The sequence below is a fragment of the Schistocerca cancellata genome, chromosome 11 (genome assembly GCF_023864275.1).
Source record: "Schistocerca cancellata isolate TAMUIC-IGC-003103 chromosome 11, iqSchCanc2.1, whole genome shotgun sequence".
NCBI classification, from domain to species: Eukaryota; Metazoa; Arthropoda; class Insecta; order Orthoptera; family Acrididae; genus Schistocerca; species Schistocerca cancellata.
Window position 1 is genome coordinate 20,499,117 of NC_064636.1, and position 11,616 is coordinate 20,510,732.

The 11,616-nt window shown below is 45.4% G+C and overlaps 1 pseudogene; it reads right to left on the reverse strand.

The window, feature by feature from the left end:
* Positions 1–1,194: 1,194 nt before the first annotated feature.
* LOC126109042 (5S ribosomal RNA) lies at positions 1,195–1,311 on the reverse strand (annotated as a pseudogene).
* Between the last annotated feature and the right edge of the window lie 10,305 nt (positions 1,312–11,616).

An 11,616-nucleotide genomic window follows, 5' to 3' on the forward strand; every position in this document is an offset into this window, starting at 1 on the left:
CAACACCCAGTCATCTCGAGGCAGGTGAAAATCCCTGACCTCGCCGGGAATCGAACCCGTGTTACCTTTCGGTAACGGGTATTTGTAGCAGTGATTTGTGACACTAGTTTCTTGATGGTTGGGCGTGCAGTGAAATATATGTCTTCAAAGGAATTGTCACTAAGCTTGCAGTGTCACTGATGAAAAACATTCATTGATTACACTTGAAAAAGTTGTTAGAGAATGGAAAAAAGCAGGTGCACCAGCACACAGACTCGGACCAAGACGCAAGGGCATAGCATTAGACTGTTTACCATTTGCTGATGGCATGGCACTGACCGCACAAGACATTACCGATGCACAGAAACAGCCAGAATTATTACAAGAGCAGGCAGCAAAAATAGGATTACAAATTTCATTTGAAAACACAAAATTTATGACTGACGTCAAAGATGCACCTTCTGATCTCAAAATTGGTAATAACTAGATCTCTCGAGTAAAAGAATTTAAATATTTAGGTGAATGGATTGCAGAAAATTGTAATGAAAAGAAATGTGTCAGATCAAGAGTCCAGAAAATGGAGACGGCGTTTCAGTTAACGAAAAACATTTACAACAAAAAGAGTGTCTCGTGGAACTGCAAAATACGACACTACACAACAGTAATTAGACCCGAAGCTCTCTACGCATCTGAGACACTAAACCTTCAACACGGAACACTAAAAGAGGAATTAGAAGCGAAAGAACGTAAGATAATGAGGAAAATCCTAGGACCAAGAACTAAAGATGGGGTACATTACCCAAAACCCAATACAGAAATATATAAAAATATCTCCAAAATAACAGACACAATGCGCATGAGAAGAATCCAATTCATGGGTCACTTAGAAAGAATGGAGTCAAACAGGTTAACGCACAAAATCCATACATTTTTAAAGAACAGAACTACAAGACCGAACTGGTACAAACAGACGGAAAAAGACCTGAGAGAATTAGGGTCTCCAAATCTACTTGGCACTCCGTCTTCAGGCCACAAGTGGCCCATCGGGAACATCCGACCGCCGTGTCATCCTCAGCTGAGGATGCGGATAGGAGGGGCGTGGGGTCAGCACACCGCTCTCCCGGTCGTTACGATGGTTTTCTTTGACCGGAACCGCTACTATTCTGTCGAGTAGCTCCTCATTTGGCATCACGAGGCTGAGTGCACCACGAAAAATGGCAACAGCGCATGGCGGCCGGATGGTCACCCATCCAAGTGCCGGCCACACCCGACAGCGCTTAACTTCGGTGATCTCACGGGAACCGGTGTATCCACTGCGGCAAGGCCGTTGCCTCCAAATCTACATGATAGAAATGAAATCAGAAAAATCACAAACACACGGGGTTTTGAGGAAGAAGAGAGAAGAACTAACCGACATACGTGGTCTACGCAACGAAAGCTAGCCCATTCAGTGTTTATGAAGGAATACTGGGCGAAAAGGAAGGCCAACAAATGTTGATTACGCGTGGTCCTAAGTGATCCATCCGCGAAGAAGAAGAAGAAGGGTCAAAGAAACTGGTACACCTGCCTAATATCGTGTATGTCCCCTGCGAGCACGCAAAAGTGCCGAAACACGACGTGGCGTGGATTCAGACTAATGTCTGAAGTAGTGCTGGAGGGAACTGAGACCGTGACTCCTGCAGGGCTGTCCATAAATCCGTAAGAGTACGAGTTGGTGGAGATCTCTTCTCAACAGCACGTTGCAAGGCATCCCAAATACGCTCGATAATGTTCATGTCTTGGTGGTATGCTGGCCAGCGGAAGTGTTTAAGCTCAGAAGAGCGTTCCTGGAGCGACACTGTAGCGGTTATGGACGTGTGGAGTTGTCCTGTTGGAATTGCCCAAGTCCGTCGGAATGCACAATGGATGCAGGTGATCACATAGCATCGTTACGTACGTGTCACCTTCTACCGTATCTTCCTTCGTCGTCGGCGTTGTCGTTGTTGCCGTTATACCAAGTGGAAAGGGGCGTCGATGTTAGAGCGTGAGATATGGTAACCTTAAGCCATTGACAACACACAACGGTCACGGTAGCACCTGATTCCAGAATAGCTGCAGTAGTTAAGATCTACGAACTATCCCCTGTTGACCAGGTCCCCAAAACTTAACTCGTAACGAGATCCCTTCGAAGCAAATTGTCATAACGATCGTCTATAATGGCTTCGTACAACGATAAGAAATGTTACAGTTTACGGAATAACAACAGATACGCCCAGACTGTCTTGTTTCTTCTGTTTTATTTAACGTAACTTTGTTCACAGTTTTATTTTGCATTCACCACTCATTCCCACACTGATGTGGAGTATATGCGAGTGCCTGAACCCTAACTCCCAAGTTCCAACAGTTTTGGTTGCTCGACACCAACAGTCAATGATAATGATACAGTATTTTGTTACTGACTCTTCTAGTTTAGCCGCCGCCCTCCAAGAATGTTTGTTAGGCGTAAGACAATTACACACTTCTCTCTCCGATCCGCAACTATTAAGATTTCGCGTAAAAGTTAACGTTTTTCTCCTTTTCATAAATTGGAGCCAGCTCTCCGCGATATAATTTTTAAAAAATGGCCTCAATACCGCGTCCCTCGTGAGATGCGTATAGATTTGTCCCGGAATTGACCGCCCTGTAGGTGTACTCAATTTAATGACCACACTTTGCAGAGGGACGTGAAATTGAGGCGTCCCCCATCCACCGGTGTCAGCCCAGTTTGCAGGTGAATATAAGTTTAATTTACTGTTTTGTTTATGTATTTTTGTAATATTTTGTAATGGTTGTGAATTGCCTAAAGTTTTTGTATTTTTTTATGTTTCATGTAGGGAGAGGACGGCGCAACGAACGGAGACAGCATCTTCGCTGCCGGGACCAGAGAGAAAATTGCTGGCCACTATACGTCGCGGGTCGACAGCCAAAGAGCAACGGACGATCCTGAAACCGAGTCGTTGCGTCGTGCTTCTAAACATAAAAAAATTGAGAATTTGTAATGTTTGTACAACAATGACGTCATAGAAAGTTTAATCATGTTGTAAATGGGCAGTTCTGTCTTGTCAAGGCTCAGGTTCACTTCTATATGTAGGAAGATAATGAACTAGTGGATGCTACTAAAGTTGAAATACGCGTTCCGAGAATTTATTTATGAAGAATTATGTTACTTAATTTATTTGACAAGATTATTAATTTTTGACAACGTCCATCGCGAGTTTGAATCTCGAAAGTTTATTCAATGTGGTTCTGATATTTATTAAATCAGATAACGTGCATTAACATAATTTCTGAGGAGAAACAAACGACATCTAAATTGAAAAAGTTTGCGCAAACCAATTGGACTGAGTGACGTAATTCTGCGCATACGACTCAAATGATGTTTTACAGTTTCGTTCAAGAACCATTCTGAGACAATTTAAAAAGAGTGTAAATAATTTTGAAGTGTGTTGTAACTGACGTAGGTGACGAAGTCTACACATGGTCATATGTCAAAAGAAAATCATTTATAAAAAACTTACGTCGTTACACTACAACTTCGCTATCCGCGATTTCGTGTGCCTAAATGTCCTTTTGTTACTCTTTTTGTATACCGTAGTTTTTTAAAACTCGCCCCTATATCTTTTTCACTACGCACAATTAGCACTTCTTTACTTGTTTATTTCTAAGAGTAAACGAAAAAAATGACGCCGTATCACCGGCTTCGTCGATATAAAGCAAAACAGCTCAATATTCCCACTTTTACCTCTTCTTACAGGATCGGCTAGCTTACTCATTAATTTACTACATATTATTTGCAATAACACTAAACACGTATCGCCGTTATATTTTAATTGTATTCAAAAGCATGCTATTATTATTATGACCTACCAAATCGTAACAAATCGCACGGCGTGCGTTTTTAACGATAGCTTTACACTCGCCCAGCCTTTATTCATGCAATATTATATATAAATATACAGGGTGTTACAAAAAGGTACGGCCAAACTTTCAGGAAACATTCCTCACACACAAATAAAGAAAAGATGTTATGTGGACATGTGTCTAACATTTCCATGTTAGAGCTCATTTTAGTTTCGTCAGTATGTACTGTACTTCCTCGATTCACCGCCAGTTGGCCCGAATGAAGGAAGGTAATGTTGACTTCGGTGCTTGTGTTGACATGCGACTCATTGCTCTACAGTACTAGCATCGAGCACATCAGTACGTAGCATCAACAGGTTAGTGTTCATCACGAACGTGGTTTTGCAGTCAGTGCAATGTTTACAAATGCGGAGTTGGCAGATGCCCATTTGATTGTACGGATTAGCACGGGGCAATAGCCGTGGCGCGGTACGTTTGTATCGAGACAGATTTCCAGAACGAAGGTGTCCCGACAGGAAGACGTTCGAAGCAATTGATCGGCGTCTTAGGGAGCACGGAATATTCCAGCCTATGACTCGCGACTGGGGAAGACCTAGAACGACGAGGACACCTGCGATGGACGAGGCAATTCTTCGTGCAGTTGACGACAACCCTAATGGCAGCGTCAGAGAAGTTGCTGCTGTACAAGGTAACGTTGACCACGTCACTGTATGGAGAGTGCTACGGGAGAACCAGTTGTTTCCGTACCGTGTACAGCGTGTGCAGGCACTATCAGCAGCTGATTGGCCTCCACCTCCACGGGTACACTTCTGCGAATGGTTCATCCGACAATGTGTCACTCCTCATTTCAGTGCAAATGTTCTCTTTACGGACTAGGCTTCATTCCAACGTGATCAAATTGTAAATTTTCACAATCAACATGTGTGGGCTGACGAGAATCCGCACGCAATTGTGCAATCACGTCATCGACACAGATTTTCTGTGAACGTTTGGGCAGGCATTGTTGGTGATGTCTCGATTGGGCCCCATGTTCTTCCACCTACGCTCAATGGAGCACGTTATCATGATTTCATACGGGATACTCTACCTGTGCTGCTAGAACATGTGCCTTTACAAGTACGACAAAACGTGTGGTTCGTGCACGATGGAGCTCCTGCACATTTCAGTCGAAGTGTTCGTACGCTTCTCAACAACAGATTCGGTGACCGACGGATTGGTAGAGGCGGACCAATTCCGTGGCCTCCACGCTCTCCTGACCTCAATCCTCTCGACTTTCATTTATGGGCGCATTTGAAAGCTCTCGTCTACGCAACCCCGGTACAAAATGTAGAGAGACTCTTCGTGCTCGTATTGTGGACGGCTGTGACACAATACGCCATTCTCCAGGGCTGCATCAGCGCATCAGGGATTCCGTGCGACGGAGGGTGGATGCACGTATCCTCGCTAACGGAGGACATTTTGAACATTTCCTGTAACAAAGTGTTTGAAGTCACGCTGGGACGTTCTGTTGCTGTGTGTTTCCATTCCATGATTAATGTGATTTGAAGGGAAGTAATAAAATGAGCTCTAACGTGGAAAGGAAGCGTCTCCGGACATGTGTCCACGTAAGATATTTTCTTTCTTTGTGTGTGAGGAATGTTTCCTGAAAGTTTGGCCGTACCTTTTTGTAACACCGTGTACAGACAGGACCGAAAGATCGATCTCTCTACAGTAACCAATAGAGGCAAATACGCTACTCAAGTTCCGTTACAAGCTCTCAAAGTCGTATCTAGACGTATCAGGGGTTCCATATCACTCCAACTGCACACGCCGCACACCATTAACCAACCTCCACCAGCTCGAACAGTCCCCTGATAACATTCAAAGTCCGTTGATTCATGACGTTGTCTCCATACCCGTACACGTCCATCCGCTCGATACGATTTGAAACGAGACTCCTCCTACCATGCTACACTCCTGGAAATTGAAATAAGAACACCGTGAATTCATTGTCCCAGGAGTGGGGAAACTTTATTGACACATCTTGGGGTCAGATACATCACATGATCACACTGACAGAACCACAGGCACATAGACACAGGCAACAGAGCATGCACAATGTCGGCACTAGTACAGTGTATATCCACCTTTCGCAGCAATGCAGGCTGCTATTCTCCCATGGAGACGATCGTAGAGATGCTGGATGTAGTCCTGTGGAACGGCTTGCCATGCCATTTCCACCTGGCGCCTCAGTTGGACCAGCGTTCGTGCTGGACGTGCAGACCGCGTGAGACGACGCTTCATCCAGTCCCAAACATGCTCAATGGGGGACAGATCCGGAGATCTTGCTGGCCAGGGTAGTTGACTTACACCTTCTAGAGCACGTTGGGTGGCACGGGATACATGCGGACGTGCATTGTCCTGTTGGAACAGCAAGTTCCCTTGCCGGTCTAGGAATGGTAGAACGATGGGTTCGATGACGGTTTGGATGTACCGTGCACTATTCAGTGTCCCCTCGACGATCACCAGTGGTGTACGGCCAGTGTAGGAGATCGCTCCCCACACCATGATGCATGCCGGGTGTTGGCCCTGTGTGCCTCGGTCGTATGCAGTCCTGATTGTGGCGCTCACCTGCACGGCGCCAAACACGCATACGACCATCATTGGCACCGAGGCAGAAGCGACTCTCATCGCTGAAGACGACACGTCTCCATTCGTCCCTCCATTCACGCCTGTCGCGACACCACTGGAGGCGGGCTGCACGATGTTGGGGCGTGAGCGGAAGACGGCCTAACGGTGTGCGGGACCGTAGCCCAGCTTCATGGAGACGGTTGCGAATGGTCCTCGCCGATACCCCACGAGCAACAGTGTCCCTAATTTGCTGGGAAGTGGCGGTGCGGTCCCCTACGGCACTGCGTAGGATCCTACGGTCTCGGCGTGCATCCGTGCGTCGCTGCGGTCCGGTCCCAGGTCGACGGGCACGTGCACCTTCCGCCGACCACTGGCGACAACATCGATGTACTGTGGAGACCTCACGCCCCAAGTGTTGAGCAATTCGGCGGTACGTCCACCCGGCCTCCCGCATGCCCACTATACGCCCTCGCTCAAAGTCCGTCAACTGCACATACGGTTCACGTCCACGCTGTCGCGGCATGCTACCAGTGTTAAAGACTGCGATGGAGCTCCGTATGCCACGGCAAACTGGCTGACACTGACGGCGGCGGTGCACAAATGCTGCGCAGCTAGCGCCATTCGAAGGCCAACACCGCGGTTCCTGGTGTGTCCGCTGTGCCGTGCGTGTGATCATTGCTTGTACAGCCCTCTCGCAGTGTCCGGAGCAAGTATGGTGGGTCTGACATACCGGTGTCAATGTGTTCTTTTTTCCATTTCCAGGAGTGTATATGTTTCCGGTCATCAGCAGCCCAATCTCGGTGTTGACGGACGAGGCGTAAATCTTTGAGTCGTGCAGCCATCAAGGGTACACGAGTGGGCCTCGGGTCCGAAAGCCCATATCGATTATGTTCCGTTGAATGCTTCGCTCGCAGACACTTGTTGATGGCCCAACAGTGACGCCTGCACGAATCTGCGGAAATGTTGCGCTTCTGTCACATTCAACGATTCTCTTGAGTCGTCGTTGCGCCCGTTCTTGCAGGAGCTTTCTCCGGCCGCAGCGATGTCGGAGATTTGATGATTTACCGCATTCCCGATATTCACGGTACACTCGCGAAACAGTCGTACGGGAAAATCCCCACTTCATCGCTACGTCGGAGATGCTGCGTCCCATCGCCAGTGAGCCGACTGTAACACGACGTTCAAACACACTCAAATCTGGATAACCTGCCATTGAAGCGGCAGTAACCGATCTAACAACTGCGCCAGACACTTGTTGTCTTATATAGGCGTCGCCGACCGTAGCCCCGTATTCTGCCTGCTTAAATATCTCCGTATTTGAATACGCATCCCTATACGAGTTTCGTTCAGTCTTCACTGAATAACATCTGGTGTGACTGTATGTGGTGTTTCGATATAATATTGTAAATATTTTTGACAGTTCACAGCACAGTTGTTTTATGTTTGCGTTGTCTATGTGTGTGAACTGTCAATAAATGCCGGCCGTGGTGGCCGTGCGGTTCTGGCGCTGCAGTCTGGAACCGCGTGATCGCTACGGTCGCAGGTTCGAATCCTGCCTCGGGCATGCATGTGTGTGATGTCCTAAGGTTAGTTAGGTTTAAGTAGTTCTAGGGGACTGATGACCTCAGATGTTCAGTCCCATAGTGCTCAGAGCCATTTGAACCATTTCGTCAATAAATTAGAGAAAACATTTCCAATATTATACCAAAATATTACGCCACACTCCATTTAACAGCTCAAAATCGACGTGGAATGGCTATTTTAGAGTTTCACGTGAAATATAACGAGAACAGCCACCAGGTACGATCAAACCAAATGTTATATATACCTCAGACCAACTTAGACGATAATGGTCGCTCTTACATAAATAGTGTAGGAACACAAAAATTAATTACAACATAGTGGTTTGTGTAATTCTTGAAACGAAAATTATGAGTGCAGTTTCCGTAATACCTTAATAGTTCACGAAATTCTCCACTTATACACTACTGGCCATTAAAATTGCTACACCACGAAGATGACGTGCTACAGACGCGAAATTTAGCCGACAGGAAGAAGATGCTGTGATATGCAAATGATAAGCTTTTCAGAGCATTCACACAAGGTTGGCGCCGGTGGCGACACCTACAACGTGCTGACATGAGGAAAGTTTCCAACCGATTTCTCATACACAGACAGTAGTTGACCGGCGTTGCCTGGTGAAACGTTGTTGTGATGCCTCGTGTAAGGAGGAGAAATGCGTACCATCACGTTTCCGACTCTGATAAAGGTCGGATTGTAGCCTGTCGAGATTGCGGTTTATCGTATCGCGACATTGCTGCTCGCGTCGGTCTCGAGATCCGATAACTGTTAGCGGAATACGAAATCGGTGGGTTCAGGAGGGTAATACGGAACGCCGTGCTGGATCCATGCGGCCTCGTATCACTAACAGTCGAGATGACAGGCATGTTATCCGCATGGCTGTAACGGATCGTGCAGCCACGTCTCGATCCCTGAGCCAACAGATGGGGACCTTTGCAACACAACAACCTTCTGTACGAACAGTTCGACGACGTTTGCAGCAGCACGGACTGTCAGCTCGGAGACCGTGGCTGCGGTTACCCTTGACGCTGCATCACAGACAGGAGCGCCTGCGATGGTGTACTCGACGACGAACCTGGGTGCACGAATGGCAAAACGTCATTTTTTCGGATGAATCCAGGTTCTGTTTACAGCATCGCGATGGTTCGCATCCGTGTTTGGCGACATCGCGGTGAACGCACATTGGAAGCGAGTATTCGTCATCGCCATACTGGCGTATCCCCCGGCGTGATGGTATGGGGTGCCACTGGTTACACGTCTCGGTCACCTCTTGTTCGCATTGACGGCACTCTGAACAGTGGACGTTACATTTCAGATGTGTTACGACCCGTGGCTCTACCCTTCATTCGATCCCTGCGAAACCCTACATTTCAGCAGGATAATGCACGACCGCATTTTGCAGGCCCTGTACGGGCCCTTCTGGATACAGAAAATGTTCGACTGCTGCCCTGGCCAGCACATTCTCCAGATCTCTCACCAACTGAAAACGCCTGGTTAATGGTGGCCGAGCAACTGGCTCGTCACAATACGCCAGTCACTACTCTCGATGAACTGTGGTATCGTGTTGAAGCTGCGTGGGAAGCTGTACCTGTACACGCCATCCGAGCTCTGTTTGACTCAATACCCAGGCGTATCGAGGCCGTTGTTACGGCCAGAGGTGGTTGTTCTGGGTACTGATTTCTCAGGATCTGCGCACCCAAATTGCGTGAAAATGTAATCACAAGTCACTTCTAGTATAATATATTTGTCCAATGAATACGTGTTTATCATCTGCATTTCTTCTTGGTGTAGCGATTTTATTGGCCAGTAGTGTACAACATCTGGTGTGACTAAAGGTGGCAGGCATTTTTGATGTAATGTTGTGAATATTTCCCGTAATCTTTTGACAGTTGACACCACAGATGTTTTATATTTACATAGTCTGTGTATGTGAACTGTCCAAAAATTACAGGAAATATTCACAATATTATATCAAAATATTCCGCGACACACTATAAAACAGCTGAAAATAATGTGAAGAGCCGCCAGATACAGTCACCTCAGGAGAATTTAGACGCAAGTCTCCTTGTTAGTTACATAATTTAGAAATACAAAAATTATTTTCAAAATAGTGGTTTGTGTAATTCCCGATAATGAAAATTATGATTGCAATTTCAGACATTCCCGAATAGTTCACGAAATTCTCCACTGTAATTCTTAAGTCCCTATAGAATGATACCACATTGTAATTTTCAAATTTTGCAAACACTGGTACTTTAAAATGGAAATGTTCCGAAACAGGTGCCGTAATAATCAATAAATGTTTTAAGCGGTGATACTGGATCGTTACTTACAATGATCTGTAACAGTTTTAAATAACATCATAATCATCTTCATCATCATCATCATCATCATCATCATCATCATCGTCATCATCATCATCGTCATCATCATCATCGTCATCATCATCGCCATCATCGTCGTCATCATCGTCGTCGTAATGCAGTAAGAAATTCTTCACCACCATGCATCCACTCCAGAGGGGACGCAACGCCGTACTCATAAGTGCGGTCATACTGGCAAGGTGTTTCTAAATTTCACTCCATTTTGGAATCACTGAAATAACATCAGAGACCCTGTAAACCCCCGTAGTTTGATTTCGTTTCCCTCTCCCTTTCTGCGTGTTTCTTTCTTTTCCGGTCATGCAGTACAGTAATAAAGGTTCCTCACCACACTTTTTTTTATTTTAAAGCACTGGAAGTAATTTAAAAGAAAAGAGGAGCTAAAGATCCAAATAGCTGTATTTCATTACGTATCAAAAAACACACGACATTGTAGTAACATTCTACACGAATATCGTGTCTTTTTTTGATGCGTACTGTATATTGTACCAACTCTCAACTAACGCATTATATTTCATTTTTTGGTACTGTCTAAGCAACACGTAACACTTAATCCTCATATTGCAGGATTCGCCGAAATTTTATAATAAAACGTCTCACATAAAATTTTATTATTCAATATTTAGTCATCAATCTTCGGATTGTAACAGTGTATTCGGCTCTATTAAAAACATTTTATTTAAAAATATGATAAAATTACGGTAACTAGAAAGTCTGTATTGGCTAAACTTTCCACACAGGAGATAGTTGTTTGTATTAGCCTTGACATACTATAATTGAAACTTCTCCAAAATTACAACAACAGTCTTCTTTTCGAAAAATACTATGTGAAGAAAAGTTATTGATCACTAAAGCTTTTGCACTCTACACCCTCTATTGTAGATCTGAATAAGATTTAACAACCAATACTATATTCTTTTAACCTGCGATTCTCAGCGTTCTAAAATACGAGGGTTCGAACTTTGATAGTGGCAACTATTTATTTACAGCTCGTACAAAACATACGTGTTTCAGAGTTTTACTGACGTTCAAAGTAGTCACCAGCATTGTGTGTAACCCGTTGCCAGCCATGTGGAAAGTCGTAGGATACTCTTAGCAGTGCCAGTTGTGTTGACAATTGGAGCGGCGCGGTCTATTGCCCGACGAATTTGTAGCAGTTCTGAAGCGAATGCCGTGAAATGTTTGC